General features: G+C 50.1%; 1 protein-coding gene across 3 annotated transcripts in view; it reads left to right on the top strand.

Moving 5' to 3' along the window:
- The first annotated feature begins 906 nt into the window (after nucleotides 1-906).
- Nucleotides 907-19960, top strand: part of PPARA (peroxisome proliferator activated receptor alpha) — a 71356-nt gene continuing 52302 nt past the window's right edge. Inside the window, exons 1-2 of one of the 3 annotated variants that reach the window (XM_043881086.1) lie at nucleotides 907-1132; nucleotides 2190-2315. The gene's annotated coding sequence lies outside the window, so the exon portion shown is untranslated. Of the gene's footprint in view, nucleotides 1133-1161; nucleotides 1628-1651; nucleotides 1943-2189; nucleotides 2316-19960 lie in introns of those variants that run through there. The other 2 variants (XM_043881087.1, XM_043881088.1) reach the window with 2 other exon arrangements.

Below are 19960 nucleotides of genomic sequence, written 5' to 3'. Positions count from 1 at the left end.
GCGGGGAGTTCGGGCGTCACCGCGCAAACAAAGCCGCTTTGCAGCTCCCGCTCTTGCTGCTCGCCATTGGCTCCCGGGCCGCGACCTCCCCGCCCACCCCCCCCACGCTGGCAGAAGCCCAGCTCCTCGGCTGAGCACAGAGTCAGCCCCTCACCCCCGATTCACATTCACTGGGGGAGGGCAGGCTCACCGGACAGCCGGGGGCGGCGGGGGGCGGCGGGGGGCGGCGGGGGGCGGCTGGTCAGACTCCACAGCGCCTCCGGGCGCCTGGGCCCGCTGCCCTTCACTCGTCTCCGTCCCCCGCCCGCCGCCCCGGGCAACTCTGCCACCTGTTGACGCGCCCTCCCAGCCAGCGTTCCCGTTCCCCCACCCTCTGCAATCCGGGGTCCCCGGGACAAGATCCTTCCCCGTCCGCCCGTGGCCCCGCGCTCTCCCCAGACTCGAGGGCACCCCGCGCCTCGGTCCCGGGTCTAGACCAAGCTCCTCGCGCGGGCCGGGCAGAGCTGGGCTCCGGGAGGGAAGGCGGGGCCTCGCCAGCGTGGCCCGGGCCGCGGGCGGGAACCCCCACCCGGCCCGCAGCCTCGCGCCCGCCCCTCCTAGGCTTCGGCCCTCCCCCAGTAAGCGGGGCCGGACGCGCGCCCAGGTCCAGCCACACGCGGCGTGCTCTCATGGGCGCTGCGCCCACCCGGGTGACCTTGAACCTCCGAGCACCCCCGCCCCGGCCTCAGTTTCCCCGCTGGCGCTGCCGCCGTGGGACAGGAGGTGGGCAGCCCCCAGCCGAGAGCGGCCCCACCCCCGCCCCCGCGGGCAGCCAATCGGGCCCCGCCGTCCGGGGGCTGTGTCCCCGCGCGGGGTGGGGCCGGGGGCGGGGCTTCCTGGAGGAGCCCCCCCCCTCGCTAGCCGCCCGAGCTTCCCGGCCCGGGGCGGGGGGCAGAGGGGCGGCGCGTGCCGCGGGGGCGCGGCTGGCACGGGAGCCGGGAGGCGGCGCTGGGCAGGGGCAGGGGACGCGACGGCCCCACGGCGGGGGCAGCGGGCGGCAGGGGCGGAGGCGGCCGCTAGCGCCCTGCCCGGCGCCGCCTCCCTAGGCGCGCTCGCCCGGCGGACCGGCAGGCGGCGGACCGCGCGGCCCCAGGTGCCAGGCGGCGGGCGGGCGGGCGCGCGCGGGGGTCCGGGGGCCGGGCTCCCCCTCTGAGCGGCTGCGGACGGGGAGGGGCCGGGTGGCGCATGCGCGGGGCCCCGGGGCGCGGGGTGAAGGCTCTCGCAGCTGGCTAGTACTGGGGATCCCGGGGCCCAGGGGGCCTCCCTTTGGTCGGCCTCCCTCCGAGCGCCCGGGGCCTGCCTGGAGCCCCGGCGTCCGCAGCTGTCGGTTGTGACTGGGGCCTGGGCAGGGGTCGAGGTCTGGGATCTCAGAGACACTAGGTGCTCAGGTTGTCCCCAACCCCGGAGAGAAGGCCCTCCAGGCGGGAGCACCAGGCTCGCCCTTCCTTCTACACGGTCGAGTTTGGTTGTCCCCGACTGGGGGCGTTTCCGAGACCTCCGAGGATCCCCTAGGTCAGGTGGCCCGAGGTCCGGCAGACTGACCCTCGTGCGCCCGGCGGCTAAGCTCTGATGGGAGAGACACGCGCGGGTTAGTTCAGCTTTGAGGAATTGCCCCCACTTTGCGCCTAAGGGCCATCGGGAGACCTGGACGGGCCGAGCCGGGCGAGCCCAGGGCAGCCTCCGCCGCGGGACGGCCCTCCCAAGCCCGGGGCCCGCGGGTCTGGCGCTGGGCGCCCGCGCCCGGGTGTCCCCGGGTTCCCGGCTGCGCGCGGCTGTCCTGGCGGAAGTCCGGAGGGCTGGTTCTGCCCCTACGCGCTCCGCAGCCTAACCGGGAACAACGGCACACCCGTGCTGTCCTGCCTTGTGAAGTTTGAAGGCTGGTGGCTGCGCCGCAAACGTCAAGGTTCTTTCTAAGAAAAGTCCGGGCTTGTATACTGGTTTGGATTTCGCGGAGCGCCCTGGGCAGTTCGCGGCCGCCTGCCCACCCCTAGTCCCCGCCGCCCCTCCCCAAACCCGGGCGTCCCCTCCTCCCCCGGGCTGCTTGGGAAGGGGTGCGTGGAGCAGGGAGGCGGGGCTGGGCTTTTCTGGGAGGACCCTGCCACACCATAGCGGTTGAAGACGCAGGGTCACGGTGACTTTCCTCTTTCAAGGTGGTGGAGAGTTGGGGAGAACCTTTACCTTCTTGCCGCCAAGGCCGGAGGAGGAGGGCCCTGCCTCCTCTGGGAAGTAACAGTCTGTAGCCGGAGCAGCCCAGGACCAAGACGTTGTCATCACAGGTAAATAAGAGGTTTGATTTACTCATTTTTTTCCAGACTGAAATATTGAAGTCTTTACTTCTATTGCCCTACAGACTAGCAATTTGAGGGTTAATTATTACCTTGCAATGCCACAGTTATATCTATGTTCATGTCTCTGAAAGTAAGCTAAATGTGGATAACGTTCACTTTTAAGTTCTGAAAACTGGATTGTGTCAGTGTCCTTTAGGAAATTCCTTTCTTTACGGCAGGCTGGTTCCACGTAATTTAAAACTAGTTAATATGACTGTGAGAAATGTTTTCACTTAACAGGCACTTAAGATACAGACGCTGACAAGTCAGGAGTCATGCTACCTCTTAGCTGTTTTAATTCCAATTTGAATATCAAGCAGATGCTCGCAGAGCTGGTAGGCCAGGTCTAGAACTGCCATCAGCCAGGACAGTGATACCCTGGAGGAGATGGTTCAGGTTGAGTGGTTCACTGGTCACTGAGGGACCAGGCGGGGAGCTTGACAAACTTCTACACAACTTGGAAGCAACAGCAAATTAATTGATCACAGAAAGCAACGTTTTCCCTCTCCTCACACCTTGGATGTGTAAAAGTTATTTCGTAATCATAAAGTAATTCTTGTTACTAGCTCTTGTTTGTCCAACTTGTACCCAGATTTTTAAACATGGTGTGTGTGTGTGGGAGAGAGCATGAGAGAGGGAAGAAAAAAGTGTGTTTCATCTATAAAAACGATTGTATAAGCTTCTTTATTAAGCATTGGGTTATGGAAAATCTTTCCATGTGAATAAATGTGTTTGTGTCTATATCATATATTTCATCATGCTTAGAATAGTTATTAAGCCAATTCTTTAATAGATGTACATTTTGAAATTCATATATTCTATAAATATTTACTGAGTTTTTAGCTGCCCTGGGGTATTGTGTTTAGTATTGGGGAAGGCAACTGTGAATCTGCTCATGAAGCTGATTTTTATACCAGAATATAAAAAATGAGCTGAAAGAAGGTGAAATTGGGGTGCAGAAAGGGAATCTATTTTTGCCATACACCTTGTGGTTAAATGGTTGTGGTTAAATGATTTTTTTCGGATGTGTTGTCTGTGAGCATCTGTTTTTATAAGGATTAAGGAATCATCTTTAAAAACTTCTATTAAAACATTTCTTTGCTTACTGTAAACAGATTTTAAACATGCCACATTTCCTCTTTCTGTCTGTGTGTGAATGAATATATCCTTAACGGCAGAATGTCTTAACTTCCAAGTGACCGGCGTTTGGGGTGAATGTTTGTACTAATTTTGTTCCACTGCAGTTAGAGGATGTGGCTTTTTGGGAATTTGAAGGCCTCTGTTTTTATTTCTGGTTTTGGTGGCTTGGTGTAGGCTTCATAGACACTTCAAGTAATGCCATAGTTTCTGTTTGTAGGATAGACATGTGCTGTGTCTGTTACATGTTAGTAATTACATAGAACAGGCTAGCTCACTTCTAAGGCCATGTGGTTGGGGAAAATTAGGCAAAGAATTTTAATTTCCAACTTGGTGTGAAGATAGTTTTAAGGTTAGGAACCAAACAGGGAAAGCCCTTGATGTCCCAGCGGGCCAGATTTCACAGAACCTGTTTTTTCTTCCCAGTATTTCTGTCACTTACACGCAGTGACCTGTCCAGTGGGGAACAGACCTCACCCAGTCTGGGTGGCTTGTTATTTGGAGTGGTGTTCGTTCTTTGCTTCTAGAACATTTAACTGGCATCTTCTCGTAGCAGTATTGGGGAAGGGTTTATGTGCTTCAAAAGATGGAGAGTGTACTCCTTACTAAGTCAGACCTAGTATACGTTATTTTGGTCACTGAGCTGCCTTTGTTTTGTGGTCGTGTCAGAGAAGCAGTCTGACAGAGTGGAGGAGGTGCTAGGTCATCACGAGGTTTGACTTGTGTCCCTTCAGGGACACCCGCTGGGCCAGGGGATCTCTGTCCCCCTCTCTAGACGCTGATTTTTCATCACAAAATGGGGCTCCGCTCCGCTCCACCTCTTTGAAGGGTTGGGAGGTTCAAAAGTGGTGGCAAAGAAGTGCAGGTGAAGATTCTTTGTGGCATGTAAGAAGCCACTCTCGCCCAGCCAGGGTCTAAAGAAGCACGCCTATACCACCTACCCGGATCTGGTACCTGTGTTATTTTGGCTCTGACCACTGGATGATTTTTCAAAGGCTTTTGGAAAGAAGCACGTCCCCCACCCTGCATATACACTTTTATTAAAACAATTTTTTCTTTACTTATTCTTTTTTGAAACTTTTGTTTATTTATGTATTCATCCCTGGCTGAGCTGGGTCTTAGTTGCTGTGAAGGCTTTTCTCTCGATGCGGAGCATGGAGGCTTCTCCTTCCGGTGCCTTCTCTTGCGCAGCACACTCTTAGGTGCGTTGGCCTCAGCAGTTACGGCACGCGGGCTCAGTAGTTGCCCAACCAGGGATCAAACCTGGGCCCCCTGCACTGGGAGCGTGGGGTCTTAACCACCGGACCACCAGGGAAATCCATGTGCTCAGGTTTTGATGGTGATGTATTTAGCATTTGTCCTTACTCTGGTATCCCCAGACCCTGAAAACAGTTGTTCCTCTTCCTTGGAGGGTCTCTGGAAATGCAGGCTGAATGAAGTCTTCTTCCACTGAGTCTAACTCAATGAGAACAGACAGTTTTGCCCGGCTCGCCCTGTATCCTGAGTAGGACCTCGACATCCACAGATTCTGTATCCCCAGATTCAACCAACCATGGATTGAAAATATTCGAGGGGAAAAAAATTCCAGAAAGTTCCAAAAACCAAGACTTGAATTTGCCACCTGCCAATGGCTATTTACATAGCATTTACATTGTATCGCAACTGTTTACATGGCATGCATGTGGTATTAGGCATTGCAGGTAATCTCGAGGTGATTTAAAGTCTATGAAGGACATGTGTAGGCTGTATGCAAATGCTACAGTGTGCTATTTAAGGCACTTGAGCACGGTTGGCAGGTGTTGCCCCCTGGGGGGCTTGGGACCATCCTTGAGGACGCCGATGGAGGACTGTGCCTGTTCCCTGGACCGCTAAGACATGAACAGAATTGAATTCAGAGAGTATTTGTTGATTTCTTTCACAGTGCTCAGATTTGGTTGGGAGCTAGTTGGGGGGGGACTCAGAAGTCCAGCAGGGGCCTCCCCACCCCTGCTGGAGGACTTCCCCTTGGCATTTTGCAACGTCCCTCACACCCAGATGGCCAGAACCCCTCCTTCCACCCGCGCTAGCCGGGCGTGCTCCTGCACGCCTGCTGGACTCCCACTCGTGGCTCCCGCGGGGTAGGTGTTACAAAGGTGGCGGCCGCCATTCAGACGACTCTGTTCATGACATCACTCCATCTGGGGCAGAGTTGCTTCAGTCGTGTCCGACTCTGCGACTCTGTGGTCCACAGCTCTCCAGGCTCATCGTCCTCGGGATTCTCAAGGCAAGAATACTGGAGTGAATTGCCATTTCCTCCTCCAGAGGACCTTCCTGACCCAGGGACTGAATCCCCGGCTCTTATGTCCCCTGCATTGGCAGAAGAGTTCTTTACCACTAGTGCCACCTGGGAAGCCCGGATTTGGGGTATATTAAGCATGAAATAGGGTTTCTACGGGATGCCCCGAGCAGCTCATTAAATGAAATGCTCTTTCTTTCTGCAAGATCATGCGTTCTCATTCTAAACAACGGACTCAGAAGGAAAGAGTTGTGTTCTAAATCTTTGTGAGTTGGGATATGTGCTATTATTTAACAGGGCAAGGATCCTGTTGGCTCTCCAGTTGTGAAGATAAGACACACAGGAGAAGTTAGAGAAAGCGTTGCAGAGGTTTGTCTTCTGTGTTCAGATGCCACACTCATTGCTTGGCTTTTAATTTTTAAAAAATGTTTATTGCAGTAGAGTTCATTTAGTATTGTGTTAATTTCTGCTGTACCGCAGAGTGACTCAATTTTATATATAAATATATATATATATACACACATATATATACACATACATATATATATATATTTTTAATATTTTTTTCCATCATGTTTTATCACAGGAGATTGAATATAGTTCCCATCTGACTGCTTTTACTTTGCTTTATTTAAAGAAATTTGTGGAGCTTCCCAGGTGGCACAGTGGTTAAGAATCCATCTGCCAATGCAGGAGACACAAGAGACAGGGGTTTGGTCCCTAGGTGGGGAAGATCCCCTGGAGGAGGCAATGGTAACCCACTCCAGTATTCTTGCCTGGAAAATTCCATGGGCAGTGGAGGCTGGCAGTGTGTAGTCCATGGGGCCACAAGGAGTCGGACACGACTGAGCACACACACACATACACAAAGAGATTTGCAAATAAAAAAGAGTGGTGAGTTCTCTTCTGATCTACTTTCTTTTATACTTTTAATTCAGAGACCACAAGTAAACTTTGAAAAAGGATCCCCTTGAAACAGGAGGAGTTTGGAAAGCAAAGACAGAATGAGTTGTCTCAAAGGTTATGAAGCTTCACAGAAAAGGTTGGAAATGATAATACAGTTAAGTAAACAGTATACTGGAGTTCCTCCCCCCCCCCCCCCCCCAATTTTTAAGAGCGAGTAAGCCACCAAGTCCCCTGAGGCTATTTGCAACTGCGTGCATCTGTGGTCGTGTGATAACCACCCTGAGGTGACAGGTTGCCAAGTTCTAGTAACACAGACCAAGTCATTTAGAGGCTGACACATGGCCATGGCCCTTTCTGAAATGTTCTAAGAAATTGTTAGCCTGCTGTGTATTTAAGTACATACAGTGAAGCAATGTGGCTAAACAGAGGACTCAAGTGACAATCAGATCTTGATGATCTGAAATCAAGTTTTCTTCTATTACCTGTGTGTTAAATGGGATTTTTTTTAACCAAAAAAAATTTCAGAAGCATTTTCAGGCAGTGTTCCTCCTTGGACAAGTTGACATCTATTAGGCTGCCAGCATGAAGAACGTATGTTCCCTCTGTCAAGGATTGTGAATCAATTTGATAAATTCTAATTGGTAATCTCATTTTGGCTCTTTTTTTGGGACAGTTTGACAAGTGGGTTATTGTCTTATTCTCTATCCACTCACTTTATTTCTGATTTTCTATCTGTGTATTGGGGATGGGATTAACAGGAGTGACGTATAAAAGGAAAATGGTTCAGAGCAATTTGAAATTTGGTTTAAATAGAAGCATCTCTTGGTGTACTGAAGTTATTTATAGTCCAAACAAAAAGGTAGTATTAGATGCGTTAACAATATCCCTGGACTTTAGGACTTGTCGGGGGTATATCTTGCCTGAATATTATGATCACCTTTTCTTCCCCACCTTGAAACCTGTTGCAGAATCTATCCCCACCTCTAGGCAAGGGGACTCCAGCCCCATCTCTGCAGTGTCCCCCTGACCCTTAACAGCAATCGGTCCAGAGCACACGCAGGTTCAGGAAACAGCCTCTTTCTTTCTCTCCTTTCCTTCGAATTCTCACTTTTCGAGAGCCGTTTCCAGGAAGAAAGGCACTCCGGAGCAGTGCTTCTCAAGCCACAAAAGTAAAGCTCATCCACCACCTTCAGCAGGGGTCCCGACAGAGAGGAGCGGTTGGGAAAAAACTCACAAAGTTCAGTTGTGCAAAAACCATGGCAGGAGCTTGTGGGGGTTGACGCTCGACCAAGAAGGCTTCGAAGAAGAAGAGGCGTGCAGAGAAAGGCATCAGAGTATCCACATGCCCTGGGGGCAGATGTTGCTTGAGAGAAAAAAAAACCAGCACAAACAGGGTTAAAAGAATGTGTTGGACCAGCGATGACAGAAGGTTGTGGGGGTGGAAATACTGGTGTCTGAGCCAGAGCTGGAAAGTTCTGAACCTGGGCAAGGAGGAAAAGGCAGGGTGCCCGCATGCCTGGGGAGGGGAGAGGAAGGGTGGGTCTAGATGCTGGCTCTGCAATAGTGGGGGGCTCTGCCACCCTCCACCCGCGCAGCTTGGGAACCGAAGATTGTAACCCCCCCAGCCCGGGGGCAGGAAGCCCCCCTCCAGGGCTGGTGTGTTGAACGGAAAGAGGAAGGCCCCCATCCTGGCCGAGGGTGACAGTGGCCGGTGATGAGAGGAAGGGTCCCATGAAGAACGGGACTGATTCTTTCCAAGTCCAGCTTGTGTGTGGATGTCAGGACCTAACAGAACACAGCACTGTCGGTCAATACTTCAGTAAAACAAAAATTTTAAACAAGAGTACCTAGCAGGTTATCAATACAAAAAAAAATAGGATATTTTCTTTCACTCTGGAAACCAAAAATTATCGACCTTTTTCCTGCTGCTTTCTCTTTACTTAGTTGAAGGCAGCAAAGTTAGCTTTCAGTGTCTAGGTCAGAAGTCTAAGTGAAAGTGAATATTTAACCACGTTCAAGGACGGCTGATAATCTTTAATACTAAGAGAGGCGCAGGACTTAAGAGAAAGAAGATTCTAGAAGGGAAAAAAATAGCCAAGAAAGCAGATAAACCCATGACTGGTTTATGGACTGTGAAAGGGCACAAATCCGAGGAAGGGCTCAGTAACTCTGTGGAATGGATGAGTTCAAATGTGGGCTTCCGTAGTGGGGTAAGTCGTTTTCTAAAAGACGTTTCAGAAAGATCCATGGCCGCTTGTGATGTCAGACCTGTGCGGTCTCTTTGAGAATGAGACCTCTGAGAGACAAAAACTAGTAAACAAAATTTAGAAAGGAAATCACTTTTAAGAGATGAGAAGATGATATTCCAACCGAAGATATTAACACCTCCATCCAGATGAGGCCTTCATCTTTGTACTCTGTGTGTGTGTGTGTGTGTGTGTGTGTGTGCGTGCTCAGTCATGTCCCACTTTTTCAGACCCCAGGCTACACTCTTTGTAGCCCACCAGGCTCCTCTGTCCATGGGATTCTCCAGGCAAGAATACTGGAGTGGGTTGCCATTTCCTCCTCCAGGGGATCTTCCCGACCCAGGGATCGAACCCACAGCTCCTGCATTGGCAGGCGGGTTCCATAGCACTCAGCCACCTGGGAAGCCCTCGTCTTTGTAGACATGATGTTAGACTGAACCACGGCAGCAGAGGTTCCCCAGAGCGGCACTTTGCCATCGCTGTTGTGACTAGGGGTCCCGCGCGCCCCAGCCTGCCTCCCTGAGACTCAGACTCAGAATGTCGGTTCTGAGCCCCCCACGTTTCCCCTCCCTGACCCTGGTCCTCCTCCTAGTCCAATAAGTGGCCTCCCAGTGGGGCCATGGAGGCAGGCGCGGCACTGACCACTGAGTGGCTCTTGGCCACCAACACCACCCGTCCACCCGTGCCCCTTGTCTGCAGGTGGGGGCTGCTAGGGCTCTGAGTGGGAGGCTGTCACCTGGCGCAGAGGAAGAAGGCCTTTTATTTTCATTATCACTACTTTTGGCTACTCCTTGAAGCTTGTGGGATCGTAGCTCCCCATCCAGGGTTCAAACCTGGACCCCTTGCGGTGAAAGTGGCGTCCTAAACCCTGGACCACCAGGGAATTCCCAAGAAGGCTTTTTCAAAAAATTTTACTTTATTCAAGAATTTGTTGTTCAGTCGCCAAAGTCGCATCCGACTCTCTGTGACCCCATGGACTGCAGCACCCCAGGCTTCCCTGTCCTTCACTATCTTCCTGAGTTTGTGCGGACTCAAGTCCATTGAGTCAGTGACGCCATCCAACCATCTCATCCTCTGTCTCCCTCTTCTGCTCCTGCCCTCAGCCTTTCCCAGCCTCAAGGTCTTTTCCAGTGAGTCTGCTGTTCACATCAGACATCCAGAGTACTGGAGCTTTAGCATCAGTGCTTCCAATGAATTCAGTCAGGGTTAGCTATGACAAACCTAAGCAGCGTATTAGAAAGCAGAGACATCTCTTTTCCGACACAGGTCCATACACTCAAAGCTTTGACTTTTCCAGTGGTTATTCAAGGATAGTTATTTAGAGTGTTGTATTAATTTCTGTTGTACAGGACGTAAGACTGTTACACACTCACACACACACACACGTGTAGATTTGTTTTCCTGTTCTTCCCCATTATGGTCTATCATGGGCACTGGGCTACGCAGTAGGACCTTGCTGTTGGGGCTCTGTTGTTTCCTCGCTTGTCACTAGCTCTCTAGCTGTGACATGGACTTACTCGTCCTGGTTTATCGGCTCCGGTGGTGACGGGAGGGCAGGGCCTTGACGCCCAGAGGCCCACGTGCTTCCTCTGCGGCCAGCTCCCCATCTGTGCCAGGGAAGCTCGCTCACCCTGCCGCTCACCCTTCCTCCTCCCCTGCCCCTACCCCAGAGATCTCAGTGCAAATCACTTTCCTGGGGAAGCCTTCCCGCCCTGCCTGCCCGGGGCAGGTCTGTCTGGCGCAGCGTCCGGCGCTTTTGCCTGTGCGCTCGCCCATCACGTGTTCGTCGTGGCGGCCTGGTGCAAGTCACCCTCCCCAGCTGGGTCGCAGACCCTCTGGGGCAGGAAACCACATATGCCTCACGCTCTAATCACCAGAACGTGCGCCAGCAGGAGCCTCAGGACAAGCTGTGTGACCTCCGGCTCGGCTACCCGTCCGTTTGAGATTCCTTCCAGGCCTAATCAAATACCGCCTCCTTCAGGAAGCCTTCCTTGATTCCTACCCGAGAGAGAGGCAGGAATTTTGTCACTCAGACACTGTACCGCAGTTTGAGTCTCTCTGGTTGGACATGTTCACCTCTGCAGCTGTTTACTGAGTATTGCAGTCATCCATCCCTGAGCTCATTTGTTTATTCAACACACTTTTCCTGAGCCCCTGCTATGGGCCAGGCAGTGTTCCAAGTGCTGGGGGCAGCAGCGGAAGAGGGCAGGCAGCGTTCCCTGTCGTCAGGAAGCACAGCATCACATGGCAAGCAGGACCCCTGGGCTCAGGAGAGAGGCCGGTGCTGCATGCACCCAAGCAAGGCGGTGCTGCATGATGACAGCCAACCCAGGGGACCTGATGGGCGAGGCTGGCCTTCTCTGAGCCTCTGGGATGCCAGGGGGACAGCAGTGATTTAATAGGGGTCTGCACACGCGCCTCAAGAAATACTTGTCTTTAACACATCCTTTCAACTGGAGCAGCAGCCCCCAGTCTTTCTGACGCAGGGCAAGTTAGAAGACAATTTCTGGTTTCATGGAGGACAATTTTTCCACGGCCCAGGGTGGGGGCTGGGGGATGGTTTGGGGAGAATTCGAGCACATTCCATTTATTGTGCACTTCATTTCTGTTTTTATTACATTGTGATGTGTCATGAGATAATTACAGAACTCACCATAATGCAAAGTCAGCGGGAACCCTGGGCTTGTTCTCCTGCAACTAGACAGTCCCATCGGGGGGTGATGAGGGGGCCATGGGAAGCAGCTGTGAATATAGATGAAGGCTTCACTTACTTGCCCACTGCTCACCTCCTCCTTTGGGGCTCAGTTCCTAAGAGGCCACAAGGCAGTACGTGTCCATGGCCCAGGGGTTCAGGACCCCTGAGCTAAAGGAGCTGACTTGGGAGAAAGGAAACGAGTGAACATAGGTGATCCAAGCCATTGTCGCACCCGTTTCAGTTCATGCTCAGCTGAAATCCTTCTGCCCCACTTAGGTCAGCCGGATTTAAACCTTAGAGGCATAGAAACTCCCACCCCGCACCTAATGACCTATCTCCAGGAAGCGCCGCACTTACACTTGCGGGTCTGGTGTCTCTGCCGATGGTTAAGCATGAGGAGTGGAACAGCCCGCCGAGCAGTGATTCTGTCTTCATCATATAAGCGGGGTAGTTGCTTCCTGAAGGAGCAGGGGCATCAGAGATCAGGTATCCATCAGCCTGCCATTGTTTGGTGTCATAGAAGTGAATGAGGTGAACTGTTCCTTAGACACACACAAGCCCCTTTCCTAGGACCATAGACGGCTGATGTCTATGCCTCCAGGGCCCCTGGCTTCTTGCTCCTGTGGCTGGGGTGGTAGGGAGAGAGGGCTGTATCCTGCCCAGGAGGTCAGGAGCTTGGTTACAGCAGGTGGGAGCAGGGCTGCCACCTGGAGATGCTGGAGAACCTCCATGGCTGCCCTGCTCCAAGGGTGTGATGTGTGTTGGGTCAGCTTCTAACACCAGACTCACCTCTTTGTATTGCTCAGTCGCTCAGTTGTGTCCGACTCTTCGAGACCCCATGGACTGTAGCCTGCCAGGCTCCTCTGTCCATGGGATTTCCCAGGCAAGAATACTGGAGTGGGCTGCCATTTCCTCTTCCAGGGGATCTCCCTGACCCAGGGATTGAACCGCCGTCTCTTGCGTCTTCTGCATTGGTAGGCAGATTCTTTACCACTGAGCGACCTGTCTCTAAAATTCAGACAGTGGAAATGGGTTTCAGGTCTTTTTAAAGTCAAGTTTACTGAGGTGTAATTTACATGCAGTAAAGTCCATCCTTTTTGGATGGGCAGTTCTGTGCATTCTGAGCATCCTCCATGCCGGTTTTCTTCCTGATTGTCAACCAGAGGTGCCCACATTCCTCGGCTCGTGGCCCCGTGTGGTTTTCCAAACCTGCTGTGTGGGTGTGGTCCTTCCATGCCCTGAACCTCTCTCACCTCCCCTTCTGCCTCATTTCAGCCAGAGAAGGTTCTCTGCTTTTTAAAGGCTCAAAAGTGGGGATGTGGACACGGCTGCTATTTAGGACTTTAGAGGGGCAGGCAGAGGAGCTTAGTGAAAGTGATTTATCCACATGCTTGAGGAAAATGGTTGAAAGTGTCACACAGGAAGTGAGCCTAGCCCTTCCCCCAATCACATTAATAGAACTCTCTAAGGTATTTCACAACATTGAAAGTACAAAGGATAAAATGTTGGATGCAGATTCAAACTTAGAAAGGAGGATTTTTCTGAGCTCCAAAATCACTGTAGACCCTGACTGCAACCATGAAATTCGAAGACACTTGCTCCTTGGAAGGAAAGCTATAACAAACCTAGACAGCATATTAAAAAGCAGAGACATCACTTTGCTGACAAAGATCCATCTAGTCAAAGCTACAGTTTTTCCAGTAGTCATGTATGGATGTGAGAGCTGGACCATAAAGAAGGCTGAGCACCGAAGAACTGATGCTTTCCAACTGTGGTGCTAGAGAAGACCCTTGAGAGTCCCTTGGACAGCAAGGAGATCAAACCAGTCCATCCTAAAGGAAATCAACCAACCTTCCTGAATATTCATTGAAAGGGCTGGTGCTGAAGCTAAAGCTCCAATACTTTGGAGCAACTGGAAAAAGCCCTCGCAGCAATGAAGATCTAGCACAACCAAAGATTAATTAATTTTTTAAAATAACCTAGAAAATTTTTTTAAAGTAATCAAGCATCAACAAGCATGAAATGCTTCTGGATAAGATGCGTAAGATCTGAACAATGAAATCTACCAAACGTGGCTGAGAGGAATTTTGAAAGACCTGAATAAAGGACGAGTCACAGCATGCTCCTATGTTATCAGACTCAGTATCATTAAGATGGCAGTTCTTCCCAAATGATCTGCAGGTTCAGTGATCAAAGTCAGATCTCAGCATGCCTGTTTGTAGAAGTAGACAAACTGATTCTAACGTTATATGGAAATGCAATGGACCTGGAGTGGCTAAAACAACTTTGAAAAAGAAGAATGCAGATGAGGGACTTAGACTACCTGATTTCAAGAATGATAGAGCCACAGTAATCAAGACAATATAGTATTGCTATGAAAATAGAAAACTAAAGGAATGGCACAGATTAGCAAGTTCAGAAATAGACCCAACTATGTGGTCAACTGATTTAGAACAGAGTGACAAATTATTTCAGTGGGAAAATATAATTTTTTCAACAACTCGTGCTGGAACGATTGGATAGCTACTTGCAAAAGAACAAATCTCAGCCCCCATATCATGTCATATTAAAAAGGAAGAACTTGAAATAGGCCATAGACCTAACTTTAAGTGTGAAAACTATAGAAACTTCTAGGAGAAACAGAGTACATCTTAGTGATTCAGGGTTGGTAAAGATTATAATTTTAAAAAATACAAAAAAAAATACAAAATACAAAAAAAAAAATTACAGGCTACCAAAGAAATTTAATAAATTAGACTTCATCAAAATTATAAACTTTTGGGTTTCCCTTGCGGCTCAGTGGTAAAAAATCCCCTTGCCAATCCAAGAGACACGAGTTCGATCCCTGGTCCGGGAAGATCCCACAGCTCCCCAACAAGAGCAGCCGCTGCAGCGAGAAACCCACCCTCCATAACAAGGAGCACCCGCAGCTTGCTGCAACAAGAGAAAAACCCACGCAGCAATGAAGACCCACAATGGCCATATGGCCATAAATAAATTTTTAAAAATAAATTAAATAATAAATAAATTTATTTATTAAATAATAAATAAATAATAAATAATAAATAATAAATAAATAATAATAAATAAATAATAAATAAATAAATAATAAATAAATAAATAAATAAATAATAAATAATAAATAATAAATAATAAATAAATTTAAAAATAAATAAAATTTTAAAAAATATAATCTTTTTCTCATCAAAAGGCACTTAAGAAAATAAAAGACAAGCCCCAGACTCGGAGAAAATATTTGCAAAGCATGTTTCTGACCAAGAACTCGTATCTGTAAAGAACTCTCACAGTTCAATAGGAAGATGACAAACAACCCAGTTAAGAATGAAAGCAAACGTGGGCAAAATATTTGAACAAATTCTTCAGCATGAGGTTATTGGATGGCAAAAAAGAATAAGAAAAGGTGTTCAACACCGTTAGTCATTAGGAAAATGTAAGTTAATAGTAGCAGATATTGCTATTAGTAGTGAAGTGTTAGTTTCCCAGTTGTGACCGACTCTCTGTGACCCCATGGACTGTAGCCCACCAGGCTCGTCTGTCCGTGGAATTCTCCAGATAAGAATACTGGAGTGGGTTGCCATTCTCTTCTCCAGGGGATCTTCCCAACCCAGGAATTGAACCCGGGTCTCCTGCATTGCAGGCAGATTCTTTCCTGTCTGAGCCAGCAGGGAAGTCTGCTGTTAGTAGTAGAGAGATGTTAAACCCCAAGCAGAATGGATAAATTAAGAAGACTGAGCCAGTGTCAAGTCTGAGGACGCGGTGTGGCAGGCACTCACACTGATGATGGGAGTGTGAAGTGGCACCGCCTCTTTGTAAAACATTTTGGCAAAAGTGATATCGCTGACGCTGTTACCGAAAATATCATATACCTGAGAAGTTACAGACTCTATGATTCCAACGCTGTGACTTTCTGGAAAAGGCAAAACTACGGAGACAGTAAAAAGATCAGCGGTTGCTCGGGGTTGGGTGGAGGAAAGGATGAGTCAGAGCACAGAGGATTTTTAGGTCAGTGAAGCTACTCTGCGTGATACTGTAACAAGCACGTGTTGTTGTTCAGTTGCTCAGCTGTATCCAGCTCCTCCCATGGACTGCAGCACGCCAGGCTTCCCTGTCCTTCACTATCTCCCGGAGTTTGCTCAGACTCATGTTCATCGAGTCGGTGATGCCATCCAACCGTCTCATCCCCTGTTGCCCCCTTCTCCTCCTGCCTTCAGTCTTTCCAGCATCAAGGTCTTTTCCAGTGAGTCAGCTCTTCACATCAGGTGGCTAAAGTATTGGAGCTTCAGCCTCAGCGTCAGTCCTTCCAATGAACATTCAGGGTTGATTTCCTTTAGGATGGACTGGTTGGATCTCCTTGCTGTCCAAGGGACTCTCAAGTGTCTTCTCCAGCACCATAGTTCAAAAGCATTAATGCTTTGGCACTCAGCCTTCTTTATGGTCCAACTCTCACATCTGTACATGACTGTTGGAAAAACCATAGCTTATTTATATCCTTATATGTTTGTTCCACAGAACGTACAGCACCAAGAGTGTACCCTGATGTAAACTATGGACTTTAATAGTACATTGACATTGGCTCTTCAGTGGTAATGACCCTACCAAGATGTTACTAATGGGAGAACACGGGAACTCTTTGTACTTTCTTCTAAGTTTTTCTGTAAACTTTGAACTACACTAAATAGAACACGCTGGTGGTTGCCAAGAGGGAGGGGGTTGGGGGAGGGATGGAGTGGAACATAGGGGTTAACAGATATAAGCTTTTATATATAGGGCGGATAAACAATGAGGTCCTACTGTACATCACACAGACCTATACTCAATATTTTATGATAACCATATGGAAAAGAATATTAAAAACAGGATTATGTATATGTATAACTGAATCATGAACTGTGCAACAGAAATAAACACATTATAAATCAACTATACTTCAATTTAAAAATTGGAAAAAATTACTCTAATAAAATCCATTCTATTAAGGATTAAGTTAGACTTCGTATGTCATACACCTAAGAATAAACCTATTAATAAAACAGGTATACAAAACCTCTACTCAGATAATTGATCCCACCGTTGACATTAACATGGATGCATGCTTAGTCGCTCAGTCGTGTCTGACTCTTTGGGACCCCGAGGACTGTAGCCCGCCAGGCTCCTCTGTCCATGGGACTCTCCAGGAGAGAATGCTGGAGTGGGTTGCCATGCCCTTCTCCAGGGGATCTTCCCGACCCAGGGATCAAAACCGAGTGTTTCTATTAAATGTAGCCCAAATAAACAGATGGCCGTAAGGTGTTTTTGGAGGAGACAGCTCAGTTTTGGGAAGGGGTCAGTTCTCTCTGGAAAGGCCTCACATACCAAACAAGGGAAAGTGACCTCTGAGCTCACCACCAGGTGCACGTGGGCATCTCGACTGTGCTCAGCTGAATGGTGTGGACTCTGGAAACGGGTTGCAGACGGTTTAATCAGCCCTGACAGCCCTGCGTGCACCGCTCCCCAGAATGCCTTCCAACATGCTTCAGGAGCTTTGCCATCTTTTCTTCCCCTTAAATGGATCATTTCTGTTCCCTTACCTTTCTTGTCACTTGAAGTTGCATAAACCCGTTTCTTCAGAAAAGCACCCACTCCATGCCCAGCCTCTGCCCTTTGACCCCTGGTTGTGTTCCCCACGTAAACTTTCTCTGGTTCATTGCTTAAAATGATATGAGCGTTTTTGTAAGAAAGGGATCAATGTCCAGAGTGTAGCACTGATGTTAGATTGAATCAGTCTGTATTTATTGAACACCTGCCTTTTGGGGTGTGAACACTGCGTTAAGGAGTCCCAGGTCAGCTGGGCATTTAGACATCAATCAGTTCAGTTCAGTTGCTCAGTCGTGTCTAACTCTTTGCATCCCCATGAACTGCAGCACGCCAGGCCTCCCTGTCTGCCACCAATTCCCAGAGTTTACTCAGACTCCTGTCCATTGAGTTGGTGATGCCATCCATCTCATCCTCTGTCGTCCCCTTCTCCTGCCTTCAGTCTTTCCCAGCATTGGATCTTTTCCAATGAGTCAGTTCTGTGCATCAGGGGGCCAAACAATAGACATCAATAGAGTTCAATCAATTCCTGTGATGTGAGGGTTGGGGTCCTTCCATCTGGATGAATCCAGGGAAGTTTCAGGGAGGAATTGTATTTGAACTTCCCCCAACATGTATGAGAATGGGAGGCATTCCAGGCAGACTACTAGGGTAAAGTATAGAGGCTGGAAATTAGGAGGTGGGTTTGGCAAGACCCTGAATAGTTTATTTTGGAACACAGGGTTGCAAAGGGGAATGAAGAGATTTTGGATCAGTTTAGTATAAAACTTCCGCAGATGTTTATTAAGCTCCTTCTCTGTGCTAGGCATCATTCTTAAGCATCGGTCGGGGGATACATAAAGGAGCAAAAATCCACAAATCTCTTTTCTTGGAGAGCTGGCTCTCTGGTGGGGAAAGATGGACGATCAGCCCAGTGGACACGTCTGTGCTCGGCTTGGTGTGTTCAGAGATGCTGTGTGTGGGCAGGCGGGCGGGCGTGCATGCAGGGAAGGACCAGGGCTCTGGAAGGATGGCCAAGCGGCCTCGCCGAGAAAATGACATCTGAGAAAGGACTGGAAGGTGAGAGGCTGCACAGATTGCATGGGGGAGCGTCCCGGGGCCAAGGGCAGCCGGGGCCAGGCTCGCCGGAGGAGCACGCGGAGGACACGGGGCCCTGGCTGGGAGGTGGCAGCAGGTCCCCTGGAGGGCCGTGGGGGGCTGTGAGTGCTCTGGCTGTGCGCTCTGTGAACGCAGCGCCCCCGGGAGCAGGGTCTGAGTAGGGGGCTGCTGCACACCGCGCTTCAGCTGGTCCAGGCTCCCCCTGCTGACGTCCGGGGCTAGGGACGGAAGCCGCAGGCCGGCCGTGAGGCTCTCGGGGCTCACCGAGGGCCCGGCAGAGAGCAGCTCGGGCAGCCAGGTGGTGTGGACGCGGCCCCGCGTGGGGCAGACACTGGTGGATGAGCGGCCGTGTGACCCTGGGTGATGCTTTCCCTCGGTCTGCTCATGATCAGGTGCTCAGTCGTGTCTGACTCTTTGCAACCCCACGAACTGTAGCCCGGAGGCTCCTGTGTGTGGGGGGCTTCCCAGGCAAGAATACTGGAGTGGGTTGTCATGTCCTTCCTTACCTGTAAGTCCAGAGATTTGGAAGCCATGCTCCTCAGAGGGATGCATAAAGCAGGGGTGGGGCCATCAGGGCGGGACTTCAGGATGCACCTGGCAGCAGGAGACCCTCGGAGAGGGGAGCGGCTGGCTAGCCGGCCAGTTAGGAGGGTGTAGCCAAAGTCCAGGGAGGGGAGGGGAGTGATGCCATGGGCTGGGCGGAGACAGGACAGAGGCAAGTAATTAGAAAGAAAGCAATCTATCAAAACGAATAAGAAGCAAGCAAACCAGATTGTCCAAAAGACTCTAGGCTGCAACTCTGTCAGCCCTAAAACCACGGTCACGGCAGGGCATGCTGCTTATGAGGCGTGTGGACAGCTGTTCCTGCCCCAGACCTGCTCTCCCCTGGCAGCCTGGCTGAGCGGAGCCTCCTACGTGTCAGATGTTGGTGCTTTAATCGGCACCTGAGCCCACTCCCCTCCCAGATTCGGTCCAGTGGATGCGAATAGCCAGTTACCGCAGATATAGGACCATCTCCTCCTCGTAAGCCCCTGCACTGGGTCTTATGAATAAACCCTGCGTAGAGTTCCCGGTTCTCTTATTTCCATGCAGAGTTTGACTTGATAGCAGTGGGTTCAGTTTCCCTTAAACAGATTTTGCTTCTGTTCCTGTCGTGTCCTTGTCACTTTAAGTCGCATTCATCCTGGTTTCTTTAGAAAAGCAATTGATCTACAGCCCGCTACGGAAGAGGGCCCTTGATTGTTTGTTACCAGCATTTGCTAAATGTTGGAATTATAGAGCTGCTGAAAATCAGCGTCAGGTCAACCTCTTCTTGTTTGGGAATTTACAGAATAATCGTGTCTTCAGTTTTGCTTTATTCATCATGGTGAATAGGAATGGAAGGTATGTGGCTCTGGGAACCTCTAGTTCCAAATAGGAAGGCCTGGCAAACATTTCCAGCTGGCACACGGACAAAAGTTGCTAGAGAGGCTACGAGGCAGCTGAAGCACCCAGCTCCGGAAGGGACCCTGTGATATCTCGAGTTAGAGGCTCTGCAGAAGTGCTGGCTCTTCTCCCTGGACACCTACCGAAACACAAGCCACTATGTGCACGATGCTTACTCAGTCGTGCCTGACTCTCTGCAACCCCGTGGGTGGTAGCCCAC

The sequence above is a fragment of the Cervus elaphus genome, chromosome 22, assembly GCF_910594005.1.
Source record: "Cervus elaphus chromosome 22, mCerEla1.1, whole genome shotgun sequence".
NCBI classification, from domain to species: Eukaryota; Metazoa; Chordata; class Mammalia; order Artiodactyla; family Cervidae; genus Cervus; species Cervus elaphus.
This window is presented reverse-complemented; position numbering and strand designations above follow the sequence as displayed.